The 20,823-nt window shown below is 43.8% G+C and overlaps 1 non-coding gene across 1 annotated transcript; it reads right to left on the bottom strand.

Moving 5' to 3' along the window:
- Positions 1-12,722: 12,722 nt before the first annotated feature.
- Positions 12,723-12,794, bottom strand: trnaw-cca (transfer RNA tryptophan (anticodon CCA)). The gene has a single exon. It is a non-coding gene; the product is annotated as a tRNA-Trp (tRNA).
- Between the last annotated feature and the right edge of the window lie 8,029 nt (positions 12,795-20,823).

Here is a 20,823-nt window from a genome sequence, read left to right on the forward strand (position 1 = left end):
AACACATCATTGTATTTTTTGTAATCTTTTTATCATTTTCTCATTACCAAATTCCTGTCTCAACAATTGTCACAGTAATATCTTGTACAACTCTTGGGTCTTCTCAGGGCACCAGTCAGGTAGCTGGATATCTGAGAAAATCAATATTACCGTTACCAACTCAAGCTTTACAATATCATATACAATTTTATTCGTTTTTTATTATCGCAAGTCCATTTTCTGGTCCTGTAGTCAATGCAAGGCAAGGGAGACCAGTCACTTGTGGCTGTTGGGTCGTAACCTTACTCGTCGGTAATTCGGATGTGGGGTTAACCATGGGGGTTGGTGCTTCTTGTCTGTTTAATCTCACAACCTGAAATAGGAACTGTCCTTTTTTTACCTTAGAGCTTTAATATCTTGCGCTAGGGGGAGTTCGAGGATTGGCTGCACTCACTTTTGCTCTGTCTCATGCTTTCCCTGTGTTATTACTATTCCCAAATAAGAAACCTTTTCCTTCATTATCGGTGCCATTTTCAGCCTAACTTTCACTCTGACCTTCTGAAGGAAGGTGGAATATCGATGGATTATTATAAAATCCCTGGGAGAGACATGTCCAGATGTACTGTTGTCCCTTGAACGTAAACGCAAATTTATATTGACACTCTTGTGCCAACTGTATGGACCAGAACCCATTACTAATGTTCAACCACTGATTTTGTTATTTTCTAAAACTTTGATTGTCCTCTTAAATATCAGATAGATTTCCCTTTGAGTGCTTTAAATAACCACTCATATCAATTAAATTTTGTTTATTGATTCCAATTTCTTATGCCCAGACTTAGTTGTGCTTTTTGTACGTTAAGGACAGAAATGCTTGCAACTATCTTTCCTTCTCAAGCATTTTGTCTCATTGATAAAGATGCTGTGATATTTAATGTCTGCAATTAAGTTTTAAATTCTCAAAGCTGCTGGATCTCTTGTTGTGGCATCAGTTCTCATGTGGCCTTGGAACCTGCCGTCACCTGCTTAAAATGAATCCATTGTGCTTCTGCCCCTGAGCCCAATGAGTTAATTTGTCCAATTCTATCTGGCAACTTAGAAATGTAAAATTTGGCAATGTCCAATATGTATAAATTTGACTCTCAGCAATGCAAAAAGCTGCAGCGGGTTAAGTTCTTTGTTTGTCTCCAAGGGGGCGGAGCAAAACATTCTCAGCTACGTCACTTTACGAAAAAAAAATTTTGATCAAAAAGAACTATCCATTTTAAATTTTTTTCAACCCTTTTGGTATCCTTAGGGTTTATAAACAACAAAATCATGTGTAACATTTTCAACTTCAAAGGAAAGCATCTCCATCAGGAAAGACAGCATTTTTAGATTAAACTCCAATTGTTTCCAAATTCCAATTCACTGCAATAAATATTTTTTTAAAAAAATCAAAACTGCCGATGTTATATGAGTGAGTCCCACGTCCGGAACTTACAACTCCTCCAAAACATGGCATAATAAACTTGAAAGTTCATTGTTGCAACAAATGAAATTTCCAGTTCTTCAACTTAAACAGGTCAATTAACCTTAACAGTATTAATTCAATTCAGACTTATTAACTTATAATACTTATTAACTACACACAACAGAACAGAATAGCACGTGCTTATTTTAAAAGATAGGTAAATTACGTCATTTTTCTTGCTCTTTCTTCAGGTGCCAGCCTGTAATAAAACCAAAAACTAAAGAAAAAGTTATTTAACATTCTTACAACAAAAAATTTAACACCAGCTTTTTAAACAGACAGAATCTTTCCTATATCTCCTTTGTTTATTTATCTCTCCCTTAAAACAATATAACAGTCAATAAAACATGTCTTCAAATTTAGACTGTAAAATAAAACAATAGCAAAGTTTCCAATTAAAACAATGTTCCAAACCCCAAATTAGATTTCTGCCGGACATCTTCAGACCTTCAAGGCTGAAGCTTATCCCTCAGAAAATTGTTCATTGCCTTTTCACAGTTGCAAAAACAACTAAAAATAAAACTTTAACTTAAAATATAATTCAATTTTATATCCCATTCCTGGGTGCACAATCCTAAATCGAAATGAACAAACTCAACAATCACTTTTCACACTCATTCAATTCCAAACAACTTAATAGACTCATGCTTTTAACATTAAAGCCAGACAACAAAGAGTTAACGACAGTCAGTTCTGCAGAACACAAACTGTAAAATCCAGATATTCAATTCATTCGCGGAAGCTTCCTACATTCTCACAGTCGCATCAAAGACACAGTTACTTGTTTTACTCTGAAACATACCTATCTTTAAAACACATATTTACCGTGGTGCTTCTGCGTCTTCTTCGAGGGGGGAAACGGACGTGGGTCGCCTTTCTCCAGAGGACATGGATTACTCGTCCCTGGGGGCAACCCTTCCTTCTTGGAAGCCATTGAGTCCACTCTTACTTCTACTTTCTCAAAACCTTCTAATTTTATGAGTTAATTTCTATGGAATAAACAACATTAACACAAACAAAAGACAAAACCACACACAAGGAGACAAACAGGCGCAGTTAATGTTAAATTCTCAAGGTCAGCTAACCGGCTCATCCCTGTCTCTTCAGGTCAATGGTATTTTCGTTCTCCAACTCTTGTCACCCGCATCTTTCTCGAGGGCCTGATCAGCGGGTGTACTCAGGAGCCCCGAAAATGTGCCTGTTGGGTCAATTTGGTAATTTAGTTACAGCCCCAGTCATCTCTGTCCCATATCTTGTCACCATATTTTACTCACTTCCCGTGTGTGAGAGTTAACTTCGTATACTCAATGGGATCAGGTATTAGCCCCAGCCGACTATGCCTGATTCCTAAATTTACTGCATTTTCCACTTATCTACTTTTCAACTTCCCTTCGCAGAATTACTCACTTCCCATGTGTGAGCTTAACTTACTCAATTTTAGACCTTTTCTGATCAGGTTTCAGCCAATTCTTCCTTGACCCCTTTGTTCCCTTCGCCCATTTAATTCCTGGCCTTCACGTGGGACCCAATTGTCCTCTTAATTCCGGCTCAGGCTGGGTGATTGGGATATCAGGGTTGCAGAAAGGTTGACTTACCCCTGATCCTGTTGATTATTTTTTCACTAGGTTCTTTTGGATCCCGTGAACTCAGGGATCCTGCCAACTACGCCAAACTGTTGGAGAAAATCCAGATTGTGCCCAATTGTTGAACAAATTCTCCGGACTCAGACGTTGAGAACTAACACTTTATTGCATGATATCATGGGATATAACACCTTACCTAAAGGCGGTCCAGTGCTACTCCCAAAAAGCTACAGATCGCCGTGGACTTATATAGTATAAAAGAGGAAGAGCTAACAGTTTCACAATTAGATAAGCACCCACAAGACTGCCTACGTAACGGTGCACCATGCAGGGTCCGAGGTCAGCAAAACATCAGTTTCAACAATAACAAGCTAGTTCCTTAATTCAATGCCCACTTCAGACACCATATCTGGCCATAACGTCTGATTGTGGTTAGCTGCTCTGTCTACATTTTATGACCGTTGGTTGTGGTTAGATTAGCTACAAGCTGTCTCCTGCTTTTCTGCTTCTACAAAGTTAAGTAATAATTAGCAAAGCTAAGAACATTTCTCCAACATGTCACAAACACAAAAAAAAACCTCTTGGGCTGTTTACTTGCTCATTTTTGAAGAAAACATCAGATGAGATACGTTGCTCCAAAATTGGAATACAGTCTAACTTCTGAGTATAGGTAGACAGGTCAGTAGGGTATTTTAGAACAGTTCTTTTCAGAAGGCATTGAGAATTAATTTTAGCAGGCATTCTTCAAAGACATGCGATAAGATGAATTAACTCAGTGGACTTCTCAGGGTCTTTTAAAGATTTTCTGGAAAACAAGCTGGGTTGTGGTCTTCTCTCCTTTCTTGACACTTCTTCAGGCTAACTTTATCAGCTGCTCACTCCAGCAGGTAAAACACACTGACTCTACAACCAAAAGCTTGTGAGTTTTATGCTGTCTTAGGTGTACGCTGCTGCTGCCGAGCTTGTCCAATCAAGGGGCGCGAATGACTTCACGAACCACATCTCCCTGTTACCATGGTTTCTGTTCTATATTTAACTTGAATTATGTCATTGTATAACCTCACACAGTCCCTTGAGAGGGGCCACATGCAGGAGGAATACGTGTGTCCCCATCATGGACTGCTGGACTATCACCATCAGAGATGTTGTGCTTGTCCCCGCTGGGAGACTAACTTTGTTCATCATTGTGGCTGCAGGAAAAGACATCCCACAATTGGAAAGAGCGTGTCAAGACTGGCGGTGGAGTGCCTTATCTCCATGTCCTCATCCCGATGGAGGAGGAGGCCATAGAACTGGCTGGGCAGCAAAGCAGCTGCTCCACAGCTGATGGAGAGACAGGGTCACCTACCCAAGAGAGTGAGTGAACATCTCCTGGGGCACAAGGGAGCATCCGCTGCAAAGGAGCCACACTGCTCATCTGTTCACCACTGCATCAATGGAGCTGCACAGTAGGGGTGGTTGGAATGTCGTGATGGGCAGACCCTAACATTTCAATGTCCCTGTTTTCACATGCAGGCCCGGATGAACGACAAAAGCAAAGAGCTGGAGAGACTGGGGGACAGCCGGACACGTCTGAGGAGGAGGAGGGAGCCTCAGAGGGTGCACCATCACCTCATTCCCCTGCACCCTCCACCAGCACAGAAAACCTCATGTTGGTGGGTATCCGTTCGCGGTTAGATTCTGGCATACAAACTGATGAGCACATCACAGACAGGCCCGGGCAGCTGGCGGAGGCTGTGACAGCCGAGGCCACTGGGAGTTGGTGGTCTGTGGGAGGCCAGGCCCATGCTGTGCCCCAGGCTGATGACGTGCCTGTGGTGTCACCAGCAACACGGGAAATGCTGCAGCTGCAGTGAGAGGTCAGGCAACATCTGGCAGAGTTGCCGGAGGTTATGTGTACCCAAGTTCGGATGATGGAGGAGTCCATCCAGGCCTTGCATGCTGTACTGTCTCTGATGGGGGTGTGTCTGGCTTCCTTCCTTGAGAGATTGGTGACTCTGATGGAGAGCCAGATCCAGCCGACCAATCAGTGGCTGCCGGAGATGTGCGCAGACCTGCACTCCATCACTTTGTCCATGAGCTCCATCCAGCGGTGACAAGGTGAGAGGGGGGACGAGGCACCTGAACTCTTCACCAGGTCCACATCCCTCTCAGGTCAGCAGGGAGGTACAAATGTGTCTTATAAGGGGGAGGAGCAGCTGGCTGCTACATCTGGGGTCTCCTCTCAGGGTGCTCCTGGTGTGGACAGTAATTCCAAAGTCCCTCTGCCAGTGACACCAGTGATGCCAGCACCTCCATCATCCTTGATGACAGAGAGTGTCCCTGCACCTGTGCAGGAGGCGCTCAGTGTGCCAGGGCCCTCCAGGCCTCAGGCAGCCAGAGGACGGTCGCCAATGTCATCCCAAGCCATGGAGCAGCAAGGTCAGCAGCCTGTCTCCACCTCAGCTGACAGAGCAGGGGGAGCACCACGTAGGAGCAACCGGAAAAAATTTAAGAAGAGCACCTAGATTCACTGAGGGGTTCACGGGTGAATGTACATTCCAGATGGATAGGGTTGTGTTTGGTGTCACACAGAATAAAGAAATGATGTTCTCTCACTATGTCTCCTTCCTATTGTTGATGCCCTTTGGGACTTCATTTAAACCCTTCCTCCCAAGGGGCTGTAAGTGAGGGACCAAGCCCTGAGTTCACAAAGCTTCAGCTTTGCCAGTGTGCGATGTGTACCTGGGCACTGTAGTGTGGAAGGAAAGAGGTGACAACAGGGCTGCTTAAAGCTCAGGCTTTATTGCCTTGGTTCCAGAAGGTGGTAAGGCTCAAAGGAAACGTGAATGTATAAGGGTGTCTCGTGTCTCCCTTGTGTGTATCTCATGGTGGCTTTCCTGCTGTGCCTGAGGTCCTTCATCTGGCACTGCCTGAGCAGCATCCTCCTCCACATCCTCATCATCTGAGGAGCCATCACGCTCCATGATATCCTCACGAGTCAACACCTCACCCCTCTGTAATGCCAGATTGTGCAGTGCACAGCAAAACACCACGATATGCGAGACCCTCGCCGGGACATACTGAAGGGCTCCACAGGAACAATCTAAGTGCCTGAATCTCATCTTCAGGAGACCAATGGCCTCTTTGTTGGTCGCTCGGGTTGACCCGTGGCATGTGTTGTACCTCTCCTCTGCATTCTTGTGTGGGTTCCTCACAGGCGTCAGTACTCATGTTCTCACTGGGTTGCCCTTGTCTCCAAGGATCCATCTCAGAAAGCGCATGGGGCCACGGAAAAGTTCTGATACCTGCGACTGCCTTGGTATGCAGGCGTTGTGACTGCTTCCCGGGATTTGTGCACACACCTGTAGGATGCATTTGTGATGGTCACAGACCAGTTACACACTGAGCAAGTGGAGGCCCTTCCTGTTGAAGGCTGCTGGCTGGTCTGCGGGAGCCTTGATGGTCACATGGGTGCAGTCAATGGCATCCTACACCTGGGGGAATCCAGCGATGGCCACGAATCCTATAGCCCTTTCAGCTTGACTGTTTGGATCAATGTGCACATCGTCACCGGCCCTCCTGAACAGGAGATTGGTGACCTCCTTGATGCACTGATTCACCACAGACTGTGAGATTCCACACATATCTCCAGTGGATCCCCGCAATGATATGCTGGTGTAGACGTTCAGTGGCACGGTGACCTTCAGTGACACTGGCATCAGGTGCCCACCAAGTCCCATCATGGCAGAGAGATCAGTGACAACCTCCGTGGAGAGGCGCAGTCTGTGGAAACACTGTCACTCGGACATCTGCAGGTAGTTGAACCTCGGCTGACGTGTTCCTCTGCCTCCTTCTCCAGCCTCCTGTTCGAGGCTGGCCCTCCTGTGGGCCCCCAAGCAGCTGTGGTGCCCCTGCTGGTGCCTGGGCCTCCCTCCCTCCCTCTCTACTCCTCCTCCTCTTCAATGGGAGCCGCGAATCCAGGGTGAATGAGGCCCATGAGAGGTTGCCCCTCCCTGAATGCAAGGCCTTCACAGTAAACAACACCCAGTCACAGTTACCTCACTTGTCATCCTCAATGAGGTGGCACTGCCCCAATGGCATCCTGATGTTGTTCCCCCTGCAGAGCTGGCACATTGGCCCCCACTCCTGACAGTGTTTCCCGATGCCCTTTCCCCCTCCACCCTTGCTGCCAAGTTACGCTGCCTCACCCGATAGCTTCCCAGTGAAGCCAACACTCAGCTCCCACCTCCCAGTCACCTCCTTTAACCAGGCGAGGCTCTGAAGCCCCGTGGTTCCCGTGCACTATTATTTCAATTGAACCCAGTGAATAAAATTGCTGACAATTGGACTCATAAATACTTTAAATGCCTTCTTGCCGTGTGGATGTGCGAAGTCTGCCCTCCATGTCAGCCGCCGACAGAAAAATCCGGTCCGACGTCTTCCATCCCTATCTTATCCACCCCCCTCCCCCTCCCCAGCCTCCATTCCCGTCTCCAACGGTCCCTTAAAATTCTGGCCCATGTCTCCAAGACTAATGGGAGTGAAACTACATCTGCTCCTTAGACTGAACAGGGAGAGCTGCTCTCTCTGTGTTTAAAGTGAATGAATCTGATCTTTACCTTGTCTTACTGGAACGTTCACTGTCTAGAAATGTCTGTTTGAAAATGTTTTCCTGTTATATTAATGGAGCAGAGGAGCAGATGTGAGGTACTGTTGAACAGAGAGGTTTGGAAGTGGGTGAAGGGGTGGAGTGACGGTGTGTGTGAGAGGTACAGTGAGTTGGCCATTCTCAATAGAGTGTCAGGAATGAAGGTCAGAGGAACAGACCAGGCTGGAAACACAGAAAGAGCGAGGAGAAGCTGGTGTGAAAAACAGAGATTAAACAACAGGCTTGTTCAGTTGGTTTGGGTCTGGTGTTTAGAATACCCGGAATCTGGGTTCACTTCCCTTCCAACTCAGCGAATTGTATCAACATTATGTTCATAAAACCATAGAATGATATCCAAAGAAGGAGACCATTTGGTCCATTGTGTCAATGCTGTCTCTTTGGTTGTGTTATCCAATTAGTTCTGATGCTCAGCTTTTTCCTGTAATCTGTCCATTTTCCATCCAGTATTTATCCCTATTGCTTTTCAAAGTTACTACTGAATCTGCTTTCAAGTCCTGATCAGACAGTGCATTCCAGATCACAACACATCACTGTATAAAAAATCATTCCTCATTTCGCCTCTGGTTCTTTTCTCAATCACCTGATAAATACATCCTCTGGTTACTGACCCTTTTGCCACTGGAAACAATTTCTCCTTATTTAACTTATTGAAAACCTTCTTGATGATGTCACATACTGGACTGCCAGTAAAACTGAAGCCCATGGAATAAAAGGGACAATGACAGCATGGATATGAAGTTTGCAGACTGATAGGAACATTGGAGCAGGAGTAGGCCATTCAGCCCATTGAGCCGACCCCGCCATTCAATATGATGATGACTGATCGTCCACTTCAATGCCTTTTTCCCACACTATCTCCATATCCCCTATGTCATTTGTATTTAGAAATCTGTCAATCTCTGCTTTAAACATACTCAATGACTGAGCTTCCACAGCCCTCTGGGGTAGAGAATTCCAAAGATTCACAACCCTCTGAGTAAAGAAATTTCTCCTCATCTTTGTCCTAAGTGACTTTCCCCTTATGTTGAAATTGTGTCCCCTGGTTCTAGATTCCTCAACCGGAGGAAATAGCTTCATCTACCCTGTCTATCCCTTTAAATACATGGTCAGTTTCAATGAGATCACCTCTCATTCTTCGAAGCTCTAGAGAATACAGGCCCAGTTTCCCCAAAATCTCTTCATAGGACAGTCCCGCCACCCCGGGAACAAGTCTGGTGAACCTTCGTTGTACTCCCTCGATGGCAATGATATTCTTCCGAAGGTAAGGGGACCAAAACTGCACACAGTATTCCAAAGTGCAGTCCAACCAAGGTTATATACAATTGAAGCAAGACTTCACTACTCCTGTACTCAAATCCTCTTGCGATAGAGTCTAACATGTCATTCGCCTTCCTAATTGCTTGCTGCACCTGCATGTTAGCTTTCAGTCACTTACTGACAAGGACACCCAGGCCCCTTTGTCCATCTACACTTTCTAATCTCTTACCATTTAAGAAATAATCTGCACATCTGTTTCTCCTACCAAAGTGGACAACCTCACATCTTTTCACATTATATTCCATGTGCCACTTTCTTGTCCACTCACTAAGTCTGTCCAAATCCCCGTGAAGCCGCTTTGCATCTTCCTCACAACACACATTCCCACCTAGTTTTGTGTCATCTGCAAACTTGGAAATACTACATTTGGTCCCCACATCCAAATCATGTGAACAGCTGGGTCACAGTTTGGTGGTGAACAGTTGTATTTCTGTCTGGAGGAAGGTTTACAGTGGGTTCCCCATGGTTCCTCATAACCTCAGTTATGTGCAGAGACTGGAAAAGCTGGGGATGTTCTCCTTGGAGCAGAGCAAGTTCAGAACAACTTTGACAGAGTTAGAATCAAGGAATCAAATGGTTACAGTACAGAAGGAGACCATTCAGTCCATCATGTCCATGACAGCTCATTGCAAGAGCAAATCAGCTAATTCCACTCCTCTGCCCTTTCATTGTAACCCTGCAAATGTTCTCTATTCAGGTGTTTATTCAATTCCCTTTTGAAAGCCACGATTGAATCTGCCTCCAGCACTCTCAGGCAGTGTATTCCAGATCCGAACCACTCACTCTGTCCCACACCCCTGGTACCATTGCAGAAAATCTCTTCTGTTCATTTCATCCCTCATAAATAATTGAAATGAAATGTTTATTAGGAAATGCACAACATAAAAAGGAGAGAGAAATAAATGCTGAGCAAAATAGAAGTTAATGTTTGGAAGGTAAAAAGAGCAAAAGATGTAACTTTTATTCTGGTTGAGTGAGAGGAATATATCACACTTTGGGGCTTTTGTAAGAGGATTTATTGATAAACCTGGGATTTGAGAGGAAGCTGGTTCATGGGTAACAGAAAAAATTCAGCCCCTGGGATGGAGCCAACAGCTGCACTGTCCAATAACAGACAGGACAGGGACACTGTCTCAGGCATGGTGATCTCAGTCAATGAAAGCATGAATCTCTGAATCTCAAGTTTTTGGGTTTGAGCCCCACGGTGGGTGTCTTTTATTTCCTTTGTAGGCTGATTTTACAGGCATTCTCCATCTCTGAATTCCTCGGCAGAGAGTTCAAGGAGTGTTTGAAATGAGATTCAACAGCAGGATGAGAAAGTCTCTCCTTGATTCAGGACTCTTACCTCTCTGCAGCATCTCGCTGCTGAAGTCTGAACTTTGTCTCATTTCATTCTCAGCTCAGGGTCAGTGTGGACCAATGGGACTTCTGGCTGTCTCCCACTTCACAATCCATCAGTGCTGAGAAAGCAATGGGGAATATTACTCACATGTTGTAATGTTTTATAAATACTTGAATGTATTTCACACCGTGTCTAACAGTGTGAATCTCCCCTGGTATATCAGCTCACCAATACTTCAACAGAACATTCACATAATGTGAGCTCTGAGATCTGTTCGGATCCCATTCCCAAGACCTGGAAAGTGGGATTGGGCTGGATCACTCTTTTTCAGCTGGCACAGACACGATTGCTAAATGGTCTCAGTCTGTGCCATAAATTTTCTCCATTTTCTTTGTTCTGTGAAGTGAGGTGTGATTGGGAGGGGCAATTCCACCAGGGTTATATTTTCTACCAAAACAATGACACAAGGGATACTTCACTTTTTTATTCATTCATTCATGCGATGTGGGCGTTGCTGGCTAGGCCAGCATTGACCGCCCATTCTTAATTGCCCTTGAAAAGGTGGTGGTGAGCTGCCTTCTTGAACCACTGCGGTCCATGTGGGGTAGGTACACCCACAGTGCTGTGAGGAAGGGAGTTCCAGGATTTTGACCCAGCGACTGTGAAGGAACGGCGATATAGTTCCAAGTCAGGATGATGTGTGGCTTGGAGGGGTACTTGAAGGTGGTGGTATCCCCTGCATTTTCTGCCTTTGCCCTTCCAGGTGGTAAAGGTCGCTGGTTTGGAAGGTGCTGTCGAAGGAGTCTTGGTGCATTGCTGCAGTGCATCTTGGAGACGGTACACACTACTGCCACTGTGCGTCGATGGTGGAGGGAGTGAATGTTTGTAGATGGGGTGCCAATCATGCGGGCTGCTTTGTCCTGGATCATGTTGAGATTCTTGAGTTGGAATTGCACCCATCCAGGCAAGTGGAGAGTATTCCATCACACTCTTGACTTGTGAATTGCAGATGGTGGACAGCCTTTGGGGAGTCAGGAGTCATGGATGAGTGAGAGGAATATATCACACTTTGGGGCTTTTGTAAGAGGATTTAATCATAAACCTGGGATTTGAGAGGAAGCTGCTTCATAGTTTACAGAACAAATTCAGCCCCTGGGGTGGAGCCAACAGCTGCACTGTAATTACTCACCTCAGGATTCCAAGCCTCTGACCTGCTCTTCTAGTCACGTTATTTGTATGGCTTCCCATTGTAACCCCATGATGTTGATAGTGGGGGATTCAGTGATTGTAATGTTATTGAATGTCAAGGGGAGATGGTTAGATTCTCTCTTGTTGGAGATGGTCATTGCCTGGCACTTGTGTGGTGCGAATGTTACTTGCCAATTATCATCCCAAGTCTGTGTGACTGAAATAGCTCAGTTGGGAGAGTGTTCGACTGAAGATCCCTGGTTCAATCTGGGGTTTTGGCAGTTCTCCTTTATTCTGCATCGCCATTTAGTTTTGACTCTCGAAGTGCACTATTTACACTGAAATTATTTACCCAACTCTGAAGGTTGGATTGGAATAGAGAGATTTCAAGGATGGGAGATATTTACATTGTCTGCTTTAGCTTATTCTCTATCTCCTTGTGTCCTTTTCCCCAGTTTTTGACTCTCTCGGGGCAGGGTGAACATTTGATTTGCTGCATTTGTCCCAAACTGTAGCCTTTTCCACATCTCTGGGTGGTCAGACTCACTCTGTCTGTTTTTGCTGCTCGTGACCATGAACGAGAACAGGCCACGAGTTCAACGTTTATCAGGAAATGGAAGATAATTGGAAAGAATTCTGTGTTATTCCAGACCAGTGACAAAGATACAATGGATGTTATTCAAAATAAGTTTCCTCTGACATTTTATGTAAACTTGTTTGCATCTAAAAGTTGGATTTTAAGTGTTACAAAAATGTGTCAGATTAATGACTGACCATGTGACAGCGCACATGGGGATCAAATCCACAGCCTTGTTGTTATCAACACTGCGTCCTAACCAACTGAACTAAGCGGCCTATAGACAGAGCCAGGTATGGGTTTGAGCCGCACGCTGGGCGGTTTGTGTTTTATTTCTCACACTGGGTGACAGAGCGATTGCACAGACAATGGACACATCACATCCCTGAAACATTGTTCTGATATAAAACAGTGTCAAATAAGAACTGAGCATGGAAATGGAACGGAACAAGAAATCAGGACTTTAATCTATTAAAGTTGATCTTGAAATTCAAACATTCACTGAACATTCCAATAGAACGAACTTTCTTCTGAGATAAAATCCAGGAACTTGAGATGCTGTAAAACATAACTGAGCCTGATGTGATTTGAACACACAATCTTCTGATCTGGAGTCAGACACGCTACCGTTGCGCCACAAGCTCACAGATAAAACAGAGGCTTCCATTCCTGACAGATTTACTTCTTGTTTAGATTCAGTGATTGAAATTAATTCAATCCTCATCTGACCTCCGCTCTGGAAAGGCCTGCTACCAGACCTGAACCCGACGGGACCCGACGACCTGTGTCGGGTTCGGGTCGTGTCGGGTCGCTCTTCCGGGCTTTCAGGTTCAGGTCAGGCTGGGTCCAGGTTAGGCTAGGTCCGGGTGTGACACACACAGTAAGTATTAAATTTTGCTCTGCTGGGAAGTTGAGTTTAATAAGTGTCAAAAGTTGAAAAGCCAACCTCAGCTGGGAGTCTGGGACGTCAAGGAGGGAAACTCTGAGTCTGCTCAGTGAGCAAGTGAGCATCTCTATGATGTCATTGCGCTCATGCTGCAGCTTCCTGTAGATTCGGAATCGGGAGGTAGGTAAAGTGAACATTCCGGTGGTCGGGTAAGGCTCGGGTTAGTTTGGGCGTGGGAATAAATGGAGATACTCGGGCCGGGTCGGGCTCGGGTCCAATGTGGTTCTGTCAGTTTCGTGTCGGGTTTTTTTCCTGACCTGAGCAGGCCTTTACCGCTCTGTCAGTTCAGTGCCTTATTTAAACTATTACTTGGAGTTCTGTTTTACAGGGTCTCGGCTGTTTAAGTGTTTCCCAGACCCACTACTCTGATTAATCAGACATTTTGCTGCTAATTGCTGCTGCTACAATTGAAATGTAAAAAAGAATTTCCAGTGACCTGCAACCAAAGGGCAAATACATTTCAGAAAGATAAAGCTCATTCACCAATCCACAAACGTGTCTTTCTGCTTCTATTTATAAACAACTCCTTCTCTCCACTATGAGAACTATACAATCACTACAGTTATTTGAAAGTTAGTATAAGATGTTCCAGTTCATCAATTTTAAAACTGCAGCAGGCATTTTCCAGAAAACTTCTCTGTTGGAACCTCAGTCCCATTTAGATTGAAAGTGGACAATTAATGTATTCACTTGTTCATTGTGGACAGGTGTCTGACTTCGAATAAATCTCATTAACTTTCAATGAGGTGGCAGGATTTCTGTGCTCCCATTTTACACAGTCTGTCCTGTTCATGCACCATGTTTTTATTCTCCTCTCCCATTCGAAACAGGATACAGATTACAAGCATCATCAATCTAGCTGTTGAAAAGCATTGGAAGAATCTGGTCACACAGGTATTGAAACATTCATTCTCTGCCATTTTCCAAGTTGGTTGCTTTAAACACAATACAATGTGCAATCATCTTGAAAAGAGATTCTCTTCAATATCCAATACAAATTGAATTAAAAACCTGACAGACAAACACAGGAGAACAAGTGACGAGTGAACACAAACCTCATGGTGCTCATTTTCAGATTTATTGCAGTCATCTTACAAAACAAGTGAAAGAATATTCCTGTGAAATGATTTGGAACGTAGGTGTGACATTTGTTGGTGCCTTTCTTTGCTCTGTTGGTGAAACTTTCTTGCACCTGACTCCTGTTCATGTCTCTGTTTCCTCTATTGAATGAGGAAGGAGATATTTGATCAGAAATCAACTGGATTGTGTACCTTTGAGAGGGGATTTCTGCACCATCAGGGCTGGAAACAGGAGTGAGTGAAAGACACTGTGTGGAGTTTGATTTTGTACAGAGGCAGAGCAAATCTAACAGGGCTGTGAGATATTGGCCTGGATTTTACAGCCCCATTGGCGGAGAACACTGAGACTTTCACTGCTATTGAGGGTCTGAACAGCACTGCAACTGCCGGTGCATGCACACACTAACACCAGCATCTGGAAGTTGTGGTGGTGCGAAATGTGCTCAGAAGGAGCCTCTGATCATAATCGCACCAGCCCACTCTTTAAAGTGACAGGGACCTGTAGTTCAGCAATTTGGGCTCATTGCCCACAATGTATCCTGATTTTTACCTTGGTTGGATTGGAGCCGGTGCCAACTGGCTCAGGGCTGCTCGGGAAGGACGTTTCTGTTGACACAACAGCTCCACTATTCCAGGAAGACACCGGCAGCAGCAGGGGTCAACTTTCAGAGGGAGTTCAGACATTTTAAATGTTGTATTTTGTTTCTTAGTTGTTTGTAACTTTTTAGCATAGCCTTATCAGAGTTCTTAAATTTATATCTGACTTTTTATTAACAAGATTGAAGTGCTTTTAAAAGATCTCTAAATGTATATGAGTTTTCATCAAAGATTTACCTGGCTTCTTTGTAAAGACTCGAGTAAGATTGAAGTGACTTTTAAAAACTACATCTTATCCTTTAAAATCCCGCTTCCATGTAGATGACATTGGAAGATGGCTTCAGAATAACTTCGACTATCTTTCTAACAGGTACTGCAACAGCTTAAGTCCTACTTTCTGCAAAAGCTGGTGAATTACGAAGAAACAATGGATTGAACATTTTATAAACTGTTGATGCAGATGGGATTCAAACTCATACATGTAAAACAGAAGGAATTAATAATCCATCATCTTAACCTCTCAAACACCTCATCACCCAGCTTTGTGCAAGTAACCCATCACATGTCTTTTTTGCCTCTATGGAAATTTGGGCAGGACGGTCACCTTCAGCTCAGATCCTGACTGTGCAGCCAGATGTGCAATGATGGAAATGTAGCTTCTGTAAGTAAATGGAATTTCCATCACATCAGGTGATGGCCTGTTGGGAATGGAGCGGTGTGAAACATTTCCAGACCATGTCCAACACGTTTCAACTCAGTGTGAAAACCCACCACTGAAAGACTGGAACATACAATCAATTCATCACATCATGATTAACATCACTCAGACACCTGAACCATGAGGTCACTGACGAAGTCATGATAACTTCTAATTTCTCATGAAATGACAACTGAACTAACTGACTGGAAGAATTGCTTTAACTCCACGTGATCAGAGAGGCACAGCCTCAGACCGACTTGGGAGATGAATATTGATTGAATAATTTCAGTGTGAGGAATGTTCCAGCATCATAAACCAGGGGAACGTGCTGACTGAGCTGTGTCTTCATCTCTTCTGGGCAGTCGGACAGTTCACCCTTCATTCTGCTCTGATTCACTTTCCCAAAGTGGATCTACAGATTCTCAAATCTGGAGACTGGGTTTTCTTACTTTGTTCCTTTTGATTTTTCTTGCTCCTGAATGATAATATATTCTAAACCTCGGATCAACCCACCCCTTTGCGTCGTGTTATAGTCTTGGTTAAAAGAGACACAAAACGAGACAAACACTCTGAAACATACAACACGGTCACACTTTCCTTCAGTGAGATTAATGTTGAGCTGTTTTCCAGGTTAAATGCAACTGCAAACACATTGCTCTCAAAGAAATTGTAGCGGATTGAGCTGCCGTTGAAATATTAGCACTCAACATCTGTACGAGCAGGAACAGCCATTTCAAACTCACATCCTTCACAAAGGCAACCACTGAGCTGTTTTCTTTTGTGAATAAAATTCATAAGAAAAGTTAAAGTTCACAAGAAAACATATGTAAACGATTGACAGCTAAACTTTTGAAGCAAGGATATGAATCCAAGATTTTCTGATTATTAGACAAACACTCGAACCAATTAAGCTACTGAGCCAGATCACAAATGATGTGACAACTAAGGGCAGAGGAGGGCACTCTTTATTCTCATCCCACTTCTCCACAGGTCACAACATCTATTTTAACTTTTCCCACTTACTGATACAGTCAGTCATGTACTCTATTTTTCCCAGAATAGAAGACACTGACCAGGTTTCTTTAATGAACAACAAAATTATACATTTATTGTCGAATAAGTTTTAACTAGTCATGAAGTAAAGCATAAACACACAGGTGGAAATTTTAAAAGTTCCTTTTTCACCTTGAACAACTTTTAAAGCCCTTTTTTTGTCTTCGAGCCACACGCACACACACACACACACACACACACACACACACACACACACACACACACACACACACACACACACACACACACACACACACACACACACACACACCGGATAGCTGAAAAAATAAAAGGGATTTTTTTTTTAAATTCACCACTCTGTTGCAGACAAAAACAACCTCTTGGGCTGTTTATTTGCTCATTTTTGAAGAAATCATCAGATGAGATATGTTGCTCCAAAACTGGAATACAGTCTAACTTCCGAATATACGTAGACAGGTCACTGGGGTATTTTCGAACAGTTCTTTTCAGAAGGCATTGAGAATTAATTTTAGCAGGCCTTCTGCAAAGACATGCGACAAGATGAATTAACTCAGTGGACTTCTCAGGGTCTTTTAAAGATTTTCTGGAAAACAAACTGGGTTGTGGTCTTCTCTCCTTCCTTGACGATTCTTCAGGCTAACTTTATCAGCTGCTCACTCCAGCAGGTAAAACTCACTGACTGCTACAACCAAAGGTTGTGAGTTTTCTGCTGTCTTCGGTTTGCGCTGCTGCTGCCAAGGTTGTCCATTCAAGGGGCATGACTGACTTCACTAACCAAATTTCTCCCGGTTACCAGGGTTTCTGTTCTATATTTAACTTGAATCATGTGACAACCAGTAAACATAGTTGCCAAATTGGTCCTTTTGGTGCCCTCTTGAAAAAGAACTGGTCCTACATTTATTCAGTTTGATTATGACTTCTTCAAAAAATATTTTAACAAAAGAAATAGAATCCCTTCCATAACATCATGTACTTTCCCTGAGCTGCAGGTTATCGCAAGTCTCTCTGGCTGTTTTTATTTTAGCTGATTTTGTACTCAGGTTCTTTCTGAATCCATGTGTTTGCAGATCTTTGTGAGTGAGAGATGTGGTAATATGTTTAAAAGATTTCCCTGTAAATTATTCGTATCTCCATCTTTCCCCGAACTTTGTACAAACACATTAATATGGGAATCACACACATCAGGCCGTCAAACCTGTCTGCTAAACATTGAAAGGTGACAGTGTTTATTGTGACGGGGTTCCATTTCTGAAGACATATCTTGATGATTCACACATGTAAAAATTTGTATATTATGTTTATGACATAATGACATAAATAAACATTTCCTTGCACTTGCCATGCTTGGTGAACATTTTCTCTGCTGATGCCCCCTGAATATATTAGAGAACATGGTGACGAGGTTGAGATAAAAGCCTGTAAATATAGGCAGCAAACAGCAGCAGGGACTGCAGTGAACAAGATTTACGTGACATATTTGTGCTTATATTGATGGGTGAAATAAGATACTAAACACACAAAATCCTACATTTGAGCTCGCGTAAAAGATTGCTCTGTCTATGGAGATAGCATCAAAGAATGCTCAGGAATTTTGTCCAATGCCAGTGATAGTAACACACTTCAGGGGAACTTAAAAAAAACTGGTAAAATGGGCTTTCACATAACAGATGAAATTTTACACAGAGAAGTGTGAAGTGATACAATTTGGAAGGAATAATGCCATATAAATGAAACGTTACAGTTCTAAACTGGGTGCAGGAGCAGAGAGACAATGTACACCAATGTGAGAAGGATTGAAAAGGTAGCTAAGAGCAAACAGGAAACTTGGCTTTACTAATAGAGGCATAGAGTAAAAACATATAAGTTATGCTAAACCTCTTTAAAATACTGGGAATGAATGGCCTCCACCTGTACCTCCACAGAAAGCTTCCATTCCAGGTTTACACACACTCGTCAGGATCACTCTCCACAGATTCTGCCCTCCAGGCTTGGACACCCACTTCAGGATCACTCTCCACAGATCCCGCCATTCCAGGTTCGGACACCTACTTCAGGATCATTTTCCATACATCCCAGCACTATGGGCTCGGAGACCCTCTTCAGAGATCCTAAATCTCCAGACACGGACATCGTTTGAGGACTACTCACCACAGATTCTTCCCTCCAGGCTCAGACACCCTCTTCAGAATCACTCTCCATACATCCCGCCACTCCACGCACGGATATCTCCCTCAGGATCAGATCAAAGAATGTTGCTTGTCACTTATCAGCTCAAGCCTGAATGTTGTTCAGGTCTTGCTGCTTGCAGGCACAGACTGCTTCAGTATCTGAGGAGTTGTGAATCATCAGCGAACATTCCCACTTCTGACTTATGTTGAAGAGAAAGCCATCAATGAAACAGCTGAGGATGGTTGGGCCTAGGGCACTGCCCTGAGAAGCTAGGTATCCAGTCATGAATGGTGGTGGACAATTAAATAACGAACCAGATGAGGAGGGTCTAAAAACATCCCTATCCTCAATTTTGGTGGAGCCGAGCACGTCAGTGCAAAAGATGAAGCTGGAGCATTTGAAACCATCTTCAGTCAGAAATTGCTCAGTGGATGATTCATCTCGGCCTCTTGAGGTCCCCAGCATCACAGCTTCCAGTTTTCAGCCAATTCGCTTCACTCCACATGATAGCAAGTAACAGCTGAAGGCACTCGATACAGCAAAGACTATGGGCCCTAACAACATCCCGGCTCTAGTACTGAAGACTTGTGCTCCAGAACTAGCTGCGCTCTCAGCCAAGCTGTTCCAGTCGAGCTACAACACAGGCGTCTACTCAACAATGTGGAAAATTGCCCAGGTGTGCCCTGTCTGAAAAAAAGCAGGACAAATGCAATCTGACCAATTGCCGCCCCATCAGTCTACTATTAATGCCCTAACAACATTCCGGCTCTAGTGTAATTCTGAGTTATTTTTGCCTTCAGTCTGGTTCAGTGAATATACTGAGTCGGAAGTGTAGGTAAAATCAATTACTTTATTTGCGCATTTAGCCGGCTGACTTACTCTAATGCAACGACACTGACTCCACCCAGAGTCTGTCTGGTCCACTAGAGTAAGTGAAGTTTTTTGATACGGGTACTACTGTTTATATATTAAGATTCATGCTGCACCCCCTTGTTTAACCAATCAGTGCGATACAATTCGACTTCACCCACGTGGTGACATGCAGTACATCTGTTACTGAGGTTACAATACACTCCATTCTCAATACATACTTGTTACTAATAAAATATTGTTTTGTACCAGCAATATAAAACAAAGCAGACAAGCAAGCTAATTAGCAAGAGCATAGGAATCATTTATAATCATTCGAGTCTCACTCCCTACATGGATCATGAGTCTGTCTCTACCTTGTGACAAGTAATTGCGGCGCATCCTGCTATCTCTATTCGGTGTACATTCCTGAGTGTTTCGTGCAGTCTGCAGCTACATCAAGTAGCGGCAGTTCACGAAGATAAGAGGGGCCTAGCACTCCTTATCACTCACACAGGGATGGACATCATTTGATTCACAGGAGTCCATTTGTTCCAAACCACAGGGAGTCACACAATCAGGCCATAAAGAACAGATGTCTTTGCAATTACCAGTGTCGGCTAGTCTTTACAGTCTCACACGCTCTGCCTTTACCTTTAACTATTTCATTGTGGTTTCTGCCACTTAAAATCAAAGCTCAGCAAAGCTACTATTCCTAACTTGGCTATATTTCCCATTAAGCATAGTGCCATGCCTTTCTGCTCACTTCCACACTCGTACTGAAGACTTGTGCTCCAGAACTAGCTGCGCTCTCAGCCAAGCTGTTCCAGTAGAGCTGCAGCACAGGTATCTACTTGACAATGTGGAAAATTACCCAAGTGTGCCCTCTCCATAAAAAAAATGCAGGACAAATCCTATCTGACCAATTGCCGCCCCATCAGTCTGCTATCAATCATCAGCAAAGTGATGAAAGATGTCACCAACAGTGCTATCAAGCACCACACACTAAGCAACAATCTGCTCATCGATGCTCAATTTAGGTTCTGCCAGGGTCTCTCAGCTCCAGGAAATAATTTGGCAGATAGAGTAGAATGTGGGAAAGTGTGAGGTTATCCACTTTGGTAGGAAGAATAGAAAAGGAAAATATTATTTAAATTGTGAGAGATTACAGAATGCTGCGGTGCAGAAGGATCTGGGTGTCCTCGTACATGAATCACAAAAAGTTACCATGCAGGTACAGCAAATAATTAGGAAGGCAAATGGAATGTTACCCTTTATTGCAAGGGGGATGGAGTATA

This window comes from Heterodontus francisci, unplaced genomic scaffold, assembly GCF_036365525.1.
Source record: "Heterodontus francisci isolate sHetFra1 unplaced genomic scaffold, sHetFra1.hap1 HAP1_SCAFFOLD_61, whole genome shotgun sequence".
Lineage (NCBI taxonomy): Eukaryota > Metazoa > Chordata > Chondrichthyes > Heterodontiformes > Heterodontidae > Heterodontus > Heterodontus francisci.